Source organism: Rosa chinensis, chromosome 3 (genome assembly GCF_002994745.2).
Source record: "Rosa chinensis cultivar Old Blush chromosome 3, RchiOBHm-V2, whole genome shotgun sequence".
Lineage (NCBI taxonomy): Eukaryota > Viridiplantae > Streptophyta > Magnoliopsida > Rosales > Rosaceae > Rosa > Rosa chinensis.
The window spans coordinates 26,952,501-26,957,165 of record NC_037090.1 but is presented as its reverse complement, the minus strand read 5'-3'; positions in this window follow the sequence as shown (position 1 = coordinate 26,957,165).

The window sequence follows — 4,665 nt, the reverse complement described above, 5'->3', positions numbered from 1 at the left end:
ATGTTTGCAGTAGATATGTGTGATCTTGTCACTTTAACAGGGATCAAGATGAGATATAGTAGAGACAGACTACGACAATTCCTGTCGTTCCTATTGAACATCTGTGTTCTTATCTCCCCTAATGACCGGAAGACTGTCTCATCAAAGTGACACTTCACAAGACATGCGGTGAATAGATCACCTAGCAAGGGCATTAAGTAGCGAATGATTGTTGGAGTCTCATATCCAACATATTTTCCTAGTCATCTGTGAGGACCCATTATAGTGCGCTGTGGCAGTGCAAGAGACACATAAATGACTCACTCAAATATGAGTAAGTACGAGGTACTCGTACCCAGTCACTAGCTGTAATGCATAGATAGATTGAGTGGTGGTGAGTCATAGATGAATTAGCATAGCTGCATGCGATATTGCATTACCCCAAATGGATATAAGGAGATTGGTGCGCATTACCAATTTCTGAGCTATACAATTGTAGTCGTTTCCGCAAGACCATTTGGGTGTGTTTAAGGGAATATGATGTCCAACATCAGTCCCATTGCAATAACCATCGAAAGTTTTCAGTGTAAACTCTCTAGCATTATCAAGTCTAATTGACTAAATAAGATGATCCGGGGAGTGCGCCCGTTGTCATATGATATGTACTAGAAGTGTAGTATAAGCAGCAATTACAGGTGGACAATGGCACACAACGTGACCAGCGTGTTTGTGTATCAACCAACATTATGAAATATTTAAACGTCCGCAAGTTGGTTGAATCAGCCCATAGAATCCCCATGGATTCTATGTAAGAACAGAATGAGTATTTTCATCCTTTGTATAGGACGGTCTCAGTCCTAATTTTCCTAAGAAACGGGCTTTGTAAAATGAGTGATAGGCCTTGGAAGCAACCAAAAAGGATTGTGGTTGGGCTTGAGCGTTTGAAATGCTATTTGAAGCAAAGTTGTGACTACATCACCCATCATGGCGTCATAACCATTGGAAGTGACATCCATGGTGTCATGGCCATGGGTGGCACCTACTATGGCATCATCAAAGGGGACGGTGGCGGCCCTAGGCCTGCGGTCACACTTAGTCCAGGAATCAATATTTGATTCTTGCTTCGTTTTGCTCGAAAGAATGGATGTTCGTGTGAAGTCTTTAGTAGAAGGATCATCATATCATGACTATGATGACCTATCCTGTCATGACAAAGCTAATATGTGTCTAAATCCAAGAGATTTTTATCTCACAATTTTATTGGATTTAATAGCTCGAATAGTGACATAAAGTCCACTAGAGAGACACATAAACTTCTCTAAGATGCACATTTTTTTGCAATAATTAGAGGTATTGCAAAGGAACTCATTTTCGTTCTCTACATGCGTTTTCACATGAAACCCATTGGCTCAAATAGCTCAATAGGGCGTGTTTGGCCCTAGGAGCGTAGAGAGCTTCTGTGACATTAATCAAGATGCCATTTGGCAAGAGAAATTGGACCATTCCATGTCCTTAAATTAATCCTTATGGCCCAACCATCATAGTCACAAACTAATATGCTAAGAATTAAAATGGAGTCATGATGAAAAGGACTTGAAATTTTATTCATAAGTCAATGGAGTACATCATTGTTTCTTAACTATTAAGAGAATCTAATCCAAGTACTAGCTAATGCAAAACAATGGTTGTCGTTTAACTTCTTTAGGTAAATCCAAAATAAATATGACCAGGTGAGTAGAGAGATGTCGGTAGAGTAAACCTCACTTAAGTACCACTCATCTCAAAACCTTCCTAGACATCATACTCAATTTGGATGAGTCTACTTTGAAGAGAAACTAAACCAATGGAATTTAGTACAAAATATATGGCAATTGCCTATTACATCTCTTGGAAAAATAAATACTTCAACAGAATTGGCGATCTATTGATGCCAGCTAGATTTGAAGTCTTGAACCCTTCATTGTAGATCATCTTCTTGATCTTCTTGTCCCACATAGTGAGCTTCTCTTGCTTCACAATATGCTTTGTTGGTGGTGACAATATTTCTACCAGCTCTACAAATGTGTGCCCGATGACCGGACACTCCACATCGGGAACATTCATCTCTGTGCTCAAACTCCATTTATTGAGGCACTTTGAAAGTGTTATAAGGATGGCTCTTAGTGTTGGTGGCGCCCCCTCTCTTTCCACGTTGACCTTTTCGGTTTCGTGTCTGCATATTTTGGCGGTTACCTTCCTCATTAGAGCTAGAATATAGACTAGAACGTCCAGAATTGTCCGTAGATTTAGGGTTTTGCTCTTGGCTTGCTCCCTTAGGGGCGCGACTATAATTGGACTCCGGAATATGTTTTATTCTCACAGGTCTCGAATTATAGTTCTTCACAAGGATGTTGTCATGCTTTTCAGCGACATTTATAGCTCCAATGAGCTCATGAAACCTTGTGATCCATCCTGCTGTAACATCGATTCAATAGTTCTTAGCAACCATGAATACAGAGACGGGGAAGGTAGAGAGAGTCTTCTCAATCAAGATCACATCTGTGATATCTTTACCACAAAATTCCATTAAGGATTTAATGCGAAGTGCTTCGGAGTTGTAGTGAAGAACTGACTTGAAATCACATAAGCGAAGGCTATGCCATCTCAATTCTAGATCATGAAGCAGGGAGTCATAGACGTTGCCAAATCTTTCTTCGAGTGAGACCCATAACCTTTTGGGGTCTTCTTCATTCATATACTCGTACTGGAGTGAATGAAGAGTCATTAGGATGATGGCTTTCGCCTTATTTGTCTCCAAGGCTGCTCTATTTGCTTCCAAAGCTTGAGCTTGCTCAATAGTTAGTACTTCCTGGCTAGGCTCGAGAATCGTATCCAGGATTCCATCGACCTTGAGATGCTAGCAGACATCACGAACCACTTGTGATGTCCAGAGACAGTTGTTCCCAATAGAGAGAAGTCCAATTTGTTCAGGTTACTCATCCTGAAAGAGAACAAGAAAAATGGTCAGTTTCGGAGCAAAAAAGGCTACCACGAAAACATATAAAATTTCTGAGCGTAGTCGCTTCCAAAAAATTATAAATTTCTAAGCGTAAAAGCTTCCAAGAAATTAGAGATTTCTGAGCGTAGTTGCTTCCAAGAAATCCGATTCCAAGAGGTATTAAATTAGATAGAAACAATGATGTGTTTGTGGTCGATCATAGCTTCTCAACAAACTCAAAGTTTGGAGGACTCCACAAGCTCCAAGCTTGGAGTGAGCACGAATCCCCACAGTTCAGCTTTTGGTCTTCCCTATAAAGAAGAAAGGGGGGTAGAAGAAGTGAGGTTGCAAGTCCCAAAAAAAACGAAGAGAAAAAGAATAAAAACTCAAAAAGGGGAACTTTTAGTAAAACCTACCTCTCAGGATTGCAGAGCATATTCGATCCTCATTGTAGGATTGTAGATGAACTTCAGTACTAGTGCAGGCGAACCAATTTGTAGGATTGCAGCGTGGTTGAGATCCTTGTTATAGGATTGCAGACTGCTATCAATCCTAGTTGCTGAAACTGGCAGACAACAAGTAGATGAGAGGCGTGCAGGGCTGCTGCTCATAGGTTGGGCGCTAGGTAGGCACTGTGGGCGTGCGTGACAAGCATGGTGTGCTAGCTTACACTGGATTGCGTAGTGTGCTACGCGCTAGCTTGTGACTTTGGGCTGCAGAGATGTGCTATCGATCCTAAGCTAGGATTTGCAATCCTGGTCGAAGCAAGTGCTAGGTGGATGTGATGTTGCAAGGGCAAGCAACTGAACTATGAGCGTAGGCTAGTAGCGGCATAGGCTTGCAGTAGGAACAGGCGCACCGGCATGTAGGAGAGTTGCACGACGAATAGCAGCGAATAGAAAAAAGGATTTTTGGGTTTTTGGCTTCTTGAAACTAGGGTTAGGGCTTCATGCTGATAACGTGTTTAAGGAAAAATGAAATTGGGAGAGAATTGAGTCGTACTTTCATTGATAATAAGGGCCTCTTTATATAGAGGATTATAAGACATAGAATCAGAGTTGTAAAAGGAAACGTAATATTACATTGATTGGATATCTCCAAGATTCTCCGAGATTATCTCTAATTCTAACCCTATTACCACTGGGTCAAGTAATCTAGAGTTTGGGCCAGACACATATTCTGAATTTACTTGAACAAAACGTAATATTTTCCTTTAGGTAATTTAAAAAAAAAAACAAAATAAGAAATTACAACGATTAAAAAAATACCTTGATCGGCTAATTATCTGTAGAATTGTTCTTTGTTTATTGTACTAAAAGTCATAACCTATAGTGTCATGCCGCATGACACTACACTTGTGCTAACCACACCATCATTTGTGTTCTACTTGTGCAACAAATACACATGGTATTCTCTGCTATCTCTCCACCATGTGCTGGTCCTATTTACATTTGCGAACTAGACTATTCTTAGGGCCAAATTTGGCCCTTCCCATGGCCTTTTAACCGTCAAATTGGCTCTTTAGGCCTTCTCCAACCCAATTGTTTAAAGTGCCAAAGGGCAAAAAAAAAGCCCTTTCTTTCTCCAACCCATGAGGCTAAGGGGTAAAGTGCCATTTTTTAGGGTCAAAGGTGAGGTTAAAGGGGCATTTTTAGCCCTTGGAGGAGCCCTTTGGCCCTTCAAAAAACTGGATTAGATTAAAGGTGGCC